Below are 11553 nucleotides of genomic sequence, written 5' to 3' on the forward strand. Positions count from 1 at the left end.
GTCATTGAGGCCATGATGAAAGTATTCCAAAGAAAACCTTTCATGAATATGGCAGGATGAATTTCATAGGCTCATAGGACTTATAGAGGAAATTAGCCTGAGTCTCTCATTTTACAAATGAGGAAACCAATTCCATGAGGTGCCTTCCCCCAAAAGAAGGAAAGAAACAAGCATTTATTAAGCTTCTACCATGAGCCAGGCACTGAGCTCAGTGTTTTACAGATATCTCATTTGATTCTCATAGACTTATGAAGCAGTGCTATTCTTATGCCCATTTTACACTTGGAGAATCTGAGTCAGAAAGAGGATAAGTGATTTGCCCAGGGTCATACAGCTAGTATCTGAGGCTGTATTTGAATTCAGGTCTTCCTGATTCCAGGTCCAGCACTCTGTCCATTATACAAATTTGCTGCTTCAAAAGATATAACATAGCCACAATTCAAATCCAATTTCCCTGATTCCAAATCTGGAAAACATTACCATGTACACAGCAGAACAGTAGGAGATTCAATTTAAATAATAAATTTCCATTTCAAGAAAATCTCTATAATAAATACTATATATGTTTTCAAAGTAACCGAGCTTTTCTTTTCTTCCTCGTAGGTTTTCTTTTGTTCTCTCTTGTGCACTAATTATATTATATTTTCTCTCCCTCCCTATCCTAAAAAGACTACATTTAATTGTGGATGTGGATTTATAAACATATGTGTGTATATATATATATATATGTGTGTATGTGTGTGTATATATGTATATATACATATATACATAGATATCTATAAACATAGACATATACCCTCACATACATATTTGTAAGACTGCACTCTGTTTATTTCCACTTGTCATCTGTTTCTCTGAAGGTGGATAGCACCTTCCTTCATGAGTCCAAGTCTTTCATGTTTTTTCTAAATCAACCAATTCATCATTTCCTGTACCACAGCAATATTTCAACCCAATCACATCCTATCTGAGAGATTGTCTATAAAAGATTTCCCCCCCAGATTTCTGCATTCCTTCTATCCTTGGCTGCATAGGTTTTATTTATACAAGAACATTTTAATTTAAAATCATCAAAATTATCCATTTTACACTTCAACAATATTCTTACCTTATAATATGGTTTAATTTCTGATACTATGAAATCTGGTTCCTTCACATCTTTTTTCTCCTGCTTTCCTTGAAGCTCCTAACTCTCTGCTCTTCCAAATGAACCTTGTTGCTATTTTTTTCTGACTCAGTAAGATAATTTTTTAGTAGTTTAATTGGCATAGTATCACATAAATAAATTATGTAAAGTTGTCATTTTTATTACATTGGCTTTACCTATCCATGAATGATAAATATTACTTTAAGTTTTTAGATCTAACTTTTTTGTATTTCTATATTTTTTAAATTAACAACTTACAATTAATTGAAAAATAACACAACTTTGCTAAGGGCCCCTTTTAACCTAACACTTCTTTTATCTTAAAATACAGAACAGCTTCTTTAGCTTTATATTTTTGGCTAAAAAAAAAGAAAAGAAAAAACATATTTTTTTGAAGTTGGATAGTACACCTTGTCATGAAGGTTCAAGATAAAGTTAAGTGACTTACGACCAGTGGTACATTCTCTTAAAAGTTCTACTTTCATTTTTGTCTTTGCATCTCCTGTGCCTGGCAAATAGTAAACACTTTGAAAATACTTGTTGGTTGATTGATTGATTGATTGATTGATACTCAGCTACTAGATAACCAGTTCTTGAAACCAGGGTATATGAATCTATGTGTATTATTTCTACTAAACCATCACAGTGCTAAGTAACTGAAAATTATGAGGCTGCAGAGATATTTTAGCTATAAAAATATTTTGGAGTCAATTCAGAAGATTATTGGGATATGTCATTTGATGGGGTATCATTTGTAACCTAGTATGTTCACATTAATCCATTTAAAAATTAAAGGATCTAATTATATAAACATATTCCTCACTTCACAAACTATTATCATTGTGGATTATTCCTGGAACAACTGGCTCAGAAATGTATTAAGAAGGAAGTTTGGCCCATTTTCTATCCACCACAGACATCTGCCTATTACCAGATATGTTATCCTGGAGAAATTACTTTATTTCTATGAATCTCAGTTTCCTCACCTGTAACATGGGGGTATTAAGATTTGTGGTTCCATTCCAATGATATTGCTGTGAAGAAATTTATTTGAAATCATCCATTAATGGGTGCTAGGTAATTAAGATTACCATGTGATAAAAATGGGAAAGGAACTAGAAAGGAAAAAAAAGAAAAAAAAAGAAAAAAAAGAAAATTCTGCTGATGAATATTTAGCTTCAAGTTTTATACTCAATGAAAAACTCTTAATTGTTCCTTCTGGGTATATTTATAGAAAAATGTCCCCACATGTCACATTCTAATGGGACCAATTTTCCTATTGATTGTTCCTTTACTATAATGGGTGGATTCTTGGAAAATCTTTGTCTGAAGATGTAGGAAAGGCAATGACATGCAGGTTGTATAAATCTCCAAGACATGGGCCTTGCTTTGTCTCACTATTTTCCCATGTAGAAATGCTTGAGGCAATGGTGAGTGAATACTGATTGTCTGGAAAAGATGTTTTTTGGATAGAAATAGACAGAGGTAAAGATTGTGATCTCTGTGTCTATTATTGAATACTATGTGAATATAGATGATGGAATATTGAAGAAAGATGGGATCTTAGGATATGGAATACTGATTGTGAAAAGGGACTAATAACAGAGAATATCAGAACTGAGAGGAACCTTAGAACATCAAATTTGGGATTAGAAAGATCATAGAACATAAATCATGGTCAGTCAGGAGAGATCTTACAACTGATTTCAATATAATTTCCCAAGAATTTGAGTCACAGTCTATCAAGGCCCTGCCATCTAGAAAACCTCCAGGAACAGGGCATTAATGCATCTGACTTCACCCAGGCCCAATGCTAATGCTTCCCATTTTGCTATTGAATTCTTGGGTTCTACTTCCTCCATTTTATTTTTCAGGTTATTCACTGCTTTATTAGAATGTTCCAGTCTATTTTCTAAATGACCAATTTTTCTTTCCTTAAAAATTTATCTTAAAAATGATTTCTGATTTTGCCCCTTATTTTTCTTGCCTTCATTTTGTTAATCTTTTCAATGCTCTTTGGGTTTTGTGGTTGTTGCACTTTCTAGGGTTCTGGCTGTGGTTACTGCAGAATTATTTTCTTTTCCTTCTAGAGATTTTTCTTCCCATTCTTTAGCTCCATAATAATACTTCTTTGTATTAGGAGTTCTTTTTGTTTACTCACCTCTTGACTTTGTGTCTTTATTTTTCTGGGGAGATGTCCTATGGAGATGACTTTCTGTTCTTTCTGTGGCTACTCTTTTAGCTGGTGCATTTTTTTTTTACTGGTTTAAGGTGTTATAGGGATGTTCAGCTTAGACATAACACTCCACACATCCACCTTCCCATTAATTTCTTCTGCAACCACTGTACTGAAACTGCTCTTTGAGAGGTTACTAACAATTTCTGAATCAATAACATCCAAACACATTTTCTCAGTGTTCATCTTCCTCGAGATCCTTCATCTGTTGACTCTGTTAACCATGTCCTCCTCATGACTACTGTCTTTGCTTTTGACTTCCAGATCTCTCCTACTTCCCCTTCAACTTATTTATTTTCCAAATTTCCCACAGTCACCTTCTTCTTATTACTGTCAGCTTCTGCCCTAGTCTAGACTCTTATCAGTTCTTGCCTGGACCATCACAGTAGCATTCTACTTGACCACCATCCTTCAGGTGTCTCTCCTCTCCAATACATCTTCCACAGAATAGAAAAATTGACATTTTTGTGTGTATGTGATTATTTTTATCATTTACTGAAGCACTTCCAAAAAAGCATTTCCACACAGACAGCAGAATACAAAACATAATTTTATATGAAAAAGGAATGTCTATTTTATGCCACTTGCTGCTTTCACAGTCTACATATTACTTTCAAAACTTTCCTACTTGACTATGCTTTCTTCAAATGTAATTCTCTTCTCTTCTGTGCATTTTAAAAATGTTACAAGTCTTATTTTTTGCACAATTATTGTCATGCTTCCTTGTAATCTCCTTCTGTCACTAAAAACTTAGAGAGACAAAAACAATCTTATAACAAGGAAGCTAAAGCCAAGAAAAAACAAACACACAAGGTGATCATATACAAAAATGTATGCCTTTGCACCTTGTATACACCACCTCTTTATCAGGGAGTAGATAACATTCTTCATCACAGGTCCTCTGAAGACAAGGTTGGTCATTGCATTAATCAGAGTTTTTCAAAGTCTTTTTACTTGATAATATTGTTGTCTTTGAATAAATTGTTCACCTGGTTCTACTCACTTAACTGCATCAATTCAGACAGTCCAGTATTCTTTGAAATCATCTCTTTGGATATTTCTTACATTTCTTATTTTCCATTACTTTCTCATTCCAGAATTTGTTTAATCATTCCCCAATTGTCTAAGAGGCCATAAAAGGCAATCTCTTCAATTTAATCTCTTTGCTTTCATTTCACTTTCATTTTAATCCTTCCTCAGGATCAGAAAGTTTGTTTTTGATTTCAACTATTTCCTCTTTGATATATTTCTCCTTCCAAATACCACCCTCCATACACACACCTTGTCTCTCCGTGGAGTTTTATTTATTTCTATACCAAATAGTGCATTTGTGTGTGTGTGTGTGTGTATGTGTGTTTAAATCTTCTTTGTCCATATACAATGAGAGGCTCAAATGGTGTCCTATCTCCCCATCCTATCTATTATGTATGCATACTCTTCTTGCATACTTTAATTATGACAAATAACAAGTTCCAAACCCCTCTTTTTCATTTATACCCTAATGATTCCTCTTACCATCCTTTCTCTTTCCCCAGTCCAAACTGTCATGAAAGAACCAATCTACTAACAGGGTCATTATTTTTCTTATTTACCCCTTTAATGCCATTTGAAGACAGAGTTTCAAGGAAACATTTGTTTCATCTCCCCTCATTAGGATGTTAGATACAAATCACCATTCAGCATCATTCATTATCCAATTGGCAAAATAAACATAGTTTTCTAGGTTTCTCTTGACTCTGCATTTTAAAGTACCTACTCAGCACTGGTCTTTTCAAGAAACATTTGAAAATCTGCTATTACATTGAATGTCCATTTTTTCCTCATAGAAGTACACTCAGCTTTGCAGGATAAGTTATTTTTGGTCATAACCACATAATGTTTGCCTCCTGAAATATCATATTATAAGATCTCTCACTTGTACTATAAGGTGCCATGTTTTATACTATCCTGATTATCGAACCTCGGTAATCAAACTGCTTCCTTCTGCATGTTTACAATATCCTATCTTTGATATGGGAGATAATGATGATGATAGCAACAACAATAAAAACTAGCATTTACAAAGCAATTATTGTATTCCAGTTATTATGCTAAACACTTTAAAAATCTCATCAGTGATCACAATAACCCCAGGAAGTAGGTGCTATTATCATCCTCATTTTACAATTAAGGAAACTGAGGCACATTGAAGTTAAGTGTGTTCCCCTAGGTCACACAGTTAGTAAGTGTGAATGACTGATTCTGAACTCAGGTCTTCCTAACTTCAGGCCCAGTTCTCTATCCACTGTTCCAATTGACTCTGGATTTTAACTATGACTTTTCCTTTTGGGGTTCCTTTCTGGAGATTAATAGTGGATATATGTATGCATATATATTTTCCCCTCTGGTTTTAATAAACATGGGCAGTTCTCATTTGTTTGTTTGAGATTTGATGGGAAGGCTCTGGGATCAAAGCAGCTGCATTCAATTCCATTTCCAAAGCTACCTGTGCCACTTCTTCAGAGCAACCGTAGAGAGGACCAGAATGTCTAGGGTCTGTATGGTCATCTGGGATTTGATGTTTCATTCTTATTCTCTGAGGCAAGGAAATGGTGAGATTTTGGGGACTGGAGTAGCTCCAGAAGAAGCTCTTTAGTAAAAGAAGAAAAGAAGGGCTATACCAGGGGGAGAGGCATGGCAGCATATTCCATGGCTATGGTTGGCAGCACCATAGACATTAGAAGAAGTTTTTCCTTCTCAAAACCACACCTCCAGGGAGAGTAGAAGAGTGAAAGATAAAGGAATAAATAGCAATGTATAACAATGTGAATTTTTAATTGGTTGGTTACTTTTTGTGGCAGGCACAATTAGGTGACTTCAATGTTAAGGGGGGAAAAATCAGACACATTGTGAGTAATAGGGAGAAAATGTCCATCCATGTCCCTTACTTTAGCTGGGTTCATTTGGTACCTGTTTCAAACATGTTCCTTCATTCTGTTAAAGATAACATCTGACTGATAAGGCATGAGAGTGTGGGATACCTCTGAGTGCCACACAAGAGAAAGTGATCTTTCTTAGTACTGGGCCAGGATCCCAACCTTCAAGTTCATTGTTAGAGAGAGACCTGTCTCTACCTTGGGGCATGATCAGGATCTATGTTTATGTTCAATATCCACTCTCCCCAAAGCAGAATTTCCATGAACCTCAGAAATTTCATTCTTTTCATTCAGACTATGTACCTAATCTATTGTGTCACCTGGCATTACATACACAAACACATATGTATACATATATGCACATATCAGAGTCAGAGTCCATAAACGTTTATTAACCACCAACCATATGTTAGCAACTGTGCTAAGCACTGGGGATACAAAGAAAGTCATAAGACAGTCCCTGAACTCAAGGAGCTCTCAGTATAATGGGAGAAGATAACACATTTTTTTAAAAGCTGAAAATAGGGGCAAGGGTAATTCAACACCAGGAGCTTGATGAAGTCCTACAGCTAGGATGGAAAATCATCTGAAAAGGTGTGAGTTACAGAGTTAATTTCATCTTGCAGAATGATAAATTTCTTAAGATCATTTAATCCAGAAGATAAGCTAGGGTGTGTGGAGAAGGATGAGGTAGATTCCCTGTGTGCCCTCCTCAAACCAGATGCCCCCCACCATTCTCTCCAATCAGAGGGAAAGAGGGACCATAGGGGCAGTGGTAACTAAGGAGGCAAGATTTTTGGAACTGATTTTTTTTCTTGCAGAACGATGACTTTCTGGAGCTCATACAATCCAGGAGATCAGCCAGATGGGAAAGGATGAGATGAATGATGAGGTAAATATAATTTACCATTCACACACACACACACACACACACACTTAATATTTCCTCCAAACTCTAGGCTTTGTATTTCTAATTGTCTCCTAACTTCTTCTGCCAAGAACACCACTATTCTTCTAGTCATTGAGATTCAAAATCTTGGCATCACCCTTGATTCCTCATTTTCCCTTAAACTACTCAGCTACTCAGTTGCCAAATCCTTGTAATTCGATGTCTAAAATATCTTTCCCAGACACTCCCTTGTCTCTATTCATAAAATCAGTGACTCAATTCAGTCCTTCATAACTTTTCACGTGGACTATTATCATTTTATTTTAGTTGTTCTCCATGCTGCAAATCTCTCCCCTTTCCAATTCATCTTTTGCAGAAATGCTGAACTGATTTTCCTAAAACACCATTTTGTAAGTCACTCCTCTACTCAACAAACTTCAGTGACTCCCTGTTACTTGAAGGATGTTACCATTTAAAGTCCTTCACAATCTGGTTCCAACCTCCCTTTCTAGCTATATTGCATATTACTCTCTCTATTGACTCTGCAGTTCAGCCAAATTCACCTTGCCATTCTTCTACACAACATTCCTTCTCTTATCTCCATGTCTTTACACTAGCTAACTTTCCTCCTTTCCTCATGAATGGAATGTATTTCCTTTTCGTCTTCATTTCTCAAAATTTCTAATTTCCATCATGACCTAATACAAAAGTGATAGAGCATAACACTCTCAGGAAATGTATATTACAGGCTCAGAGATGTTAAATTATTTGCCCATAATATCACTATTAGTAAATTTCACCAGTATGAATTGGAATATATGTATACGTATAGTTATATGATATATGGGAGAGGGGGAAAAAGAGTGAAAAAAAGAGAAAAGAGAGAGAGAAAAGAAAGTGAGAAAGACAGAGAGAAGAAACAAAAAAAGAAGAGAGAAGAAATGGATTGTATCCTCAAGCTTACAGCATAGTACTTGGCACTTAACTGATTGATGTGGAAACAAGTTTTCTTTATACTGGTCCATGATCCTCCAAGCTAGACCACATTTATAGCTGTGAGCAAGACCTGGAATTCAGATATGTTGACTCAAAAGTCAGTTCTTTATCCTCAACCTATACCACCATGCAAAAAATAATCAGTCAAAGCAACGAGCCAGAAGAAATGGAATGGATTAATTGGTGCTGTATGGATCAAATAGCTTTTGAGTGGAAGGTGGTTGTTTCTTTTTCTGTTTTTGTGTTTTGCTTTTTGCTTTTCAATTTTCAGTTTGTCATTAGGGCATCACATGGTTGTAGGATGTACATGAAAAAATAAAAATCAGAGTTGATGATGGAGAATACATAAAGTTGAAAGTTAGAAGTCAAATCCACAGTGGTAATGTTAAAGGACATAATTGGCTGTATCCTCTTGGATAAAGAAAACCTGCCATTAACATGAGAGGTGTTACTTGTTGCCAGATTGGCCACCATAGGGGATTCATTCATTTAACAAACATTTATTAAATATTTAAGGCGTGCCTAGCACAGTATGCTTTGTGTTGAGGATATAAAGCATTACTTTATCTCAAGGAATTTGCATTTTTTTCTGATTTAAAAAATAATAATAATAACAAAGATAATGCATTTATGTAGAATTTAGTGTTTGCAAAGCCCTTTACTTATATTTTGTCTATAGAACCTTGTAAGGACCCTTTGAGTTATATACTATTATTATCCCTATTTTAAAGACAAAGAACTGAGACTTACAAGAATTGAAAGAATTTTCCCAGCAACCAGTTCTAGATCCACTCTGAGAGGTTTCCTCACAGCTATTCATTTGTTGAGCAAAGACTTCTCAATACATAAATCTTCAATGTCTCCCCCACCTTACCATTTTTTTTTACAAGATTTGGTATGCAAGCCCCTCAACAATTCGGCGCACTTTTACTCTTCCAGCCTTGTCTCACATTACTTCCCCTCCACACTCTCTGTTCTCAAACACACATTGTTATCTCTCATTTTGGGATTACAGACTTAAAACTGGAGGGACTTTAGAGTATATGTAGTGCAATCCCTTCACATATACCCCATTTTTCAGATAAGGAAAGTGAGTCTCAGAAATGGCTGAATGCCTTGCCCAAGGTTAGCTTGTAGAGACAGGATTCAAATTCATATCCTCAGACTCTAAATTTTGTGCTCCTTCCATTGACTGACTCAAGCTTCTGAGTTCTTCTTCCTGGAATTCCTATCCATGAGGCCTCTTTCTCTATCTTCAGCTGTAGAATTCCTCTTCACCTTTTAAAAGTTGAACTTAATTGTAACTTTCTCCAGGAAGACTTCCTTCATCCCCTCTCTGGTTGTTAAAAAAAACCTTTGTCATCTGTTATCACCTAGAATTTTGTTATGTGCCCCTTCAATGGAATTTTTAAAATATGGATCTGTGATTTCAGGATATAGGGAACTTATGAGGAAACTCTCTAAAGAAATACAGACTGCCAACATAAGGTCTTAGGGAGCTTATTATAAAGACTTAGCACTTAATGTTATGTATTGCAGTCCCACCATGACACTCTGAGCTTTACAAAGTGAAGCCATGACTTCTCTAAATTTTGTATTTCTAGCACCAAATATAATGTTCTGCATATGGTAGAATCTTAATAAATTTATAACATTGATTTAATTGGTAAATGATGAAGACCATTCATATGGGGGAAATGCTAGATCAAGTGCTCTTCTCAGAGCTTAAAGCAAAGATTAGCAATTTTTTGGCCATATGAAAGAGGAGATCATATTGACAAAATCCAGAAATCAGACATTATTAAGATGATTGAAAAATTAATATATTTACCAAAATTTTTGAATTCAGTATCCACAGGCATATAAGGGAATTCTCCAGTGAAGAAGGTAGAGATAGAGGGTAGCTACTACAAGCAAATGCTCCAATGACTAGTAATTGAGAAAGAAACTAGAAGCAACTAAGTTGCTGTGAGTTGAAGTGAAATTACATCAATCTCTCCTTCTCCTTTTAAATTTATAAGGTATGTCTTCAGTGTGTCACAAATATCTTAGACTCTAGTCTACATGATTTAAAACTAGACTGAGGATGGAATCACCTTCCAGAGAACCCTATACATTAGATACCTGACCATGACTGCTGGGCCTTCAATAAGCCTTCACCTCCATGGGATCATTGCTATATTTTGACATATGCCAACAGTAAACCTGTAACCTAGATCATAAACATAGTCATCAAGGAGAGGGCATACCATAATATGGAATTAGAACTCTATTATGAGTCAATGACTAAGCTCAGAATAAAGCTCTCATCTCCTGGTTTGCTGAGTGGCCTTGGATTAATTACTTCCTCTTCCTAAGCCTCAATTTCCTCATCTGTTAAAATAAACAGCCATCATTTAAATATTACTTCAAGGTTTTCAAAGATTTTTACAGACTTCATCTCATATGAGCCTTATAGCAACCTTACAAGTTATGCATTACTGTCTTCATTTCATAAATGAAGAAATTGAGGTACATAGAAATTAAATGATTTGCCTATGGTCACCTAACTTTTAAGTGTTAGAGATGGGAATCAAATCCAGGTCCAATTAGATGACCTCTGAAGTCCCTCTTTACTTTACCATTTTGTAGCATCATAATTCTGAACACTGCTTTTCATAACCAAAGATTCAAATTAATAAAAAAAGGAAAAAAAATCAGAGTTAAGGATAAATTAATGACTGCATTTATTTATCTTCTCTTTCTAGGACAGTCCTTTAATATCAGTGATACAGTAAAAAGTACCTTATTTGATTGATTTATTTTTTATTGAACTATAAGCAGGATAATGTGTAAGCCAATGTGACTAAAATTTAGCTAGTTTGATTCAATCAATATTAATTCCACTTAATCCTACCTGAAACTGCCTTAAGACCAATAGATTTAGGTTAAATCCTTAAAAAATAAACATGAAAACAGCCCATAAAATGTTGGCATATATATTTCCTCTTTTGAGACTAGAATAAATGGATACCATTCTTATTTGTCTAGGATGATTTGGATGCTATCTCCTGCTTGGATGAGAAGGGATAGACTAGTTAACCTATTAGTTGAAGGGTTTAGATTGAGAAGAGACATTTGAGCTATCTAGGCAAAGCCCCTACATTTTATGGAGACAGTGACTGATGCCCCCAAAGCTGAAGGGATTTGCCCTAACATCACGCCAGTAGAAAATGATAGAACCAGGATTGAAACTCAGGTCCTCAAACTCCCAGTTCAATATTCTTTGTAATTATCCATGCTGGCTACCCTCTACCCATTTCTTCTTCTCTGAGTTATTTTTGTGTCTCATTTCTTTCTCTTCAGCAGGAGACATCCTTCTTCTGAGCCA

This window comes from Vombatus ursinus, unplaced genomic scaffold (genome assembly GCF_900497805.2).
Source record: "Vombatus ursinus unplaced genomic scaffold, bare-nosed wombat genome assembly UNPS02014174.1, whole genome shotgun sequence".
Classification (NCBI taxonomy): Eukaryota; Metazoa; Chordata; class Mammalia; order Diprotodontia; family Vombatidae; genus Vombatus; species Vombatus ursinus.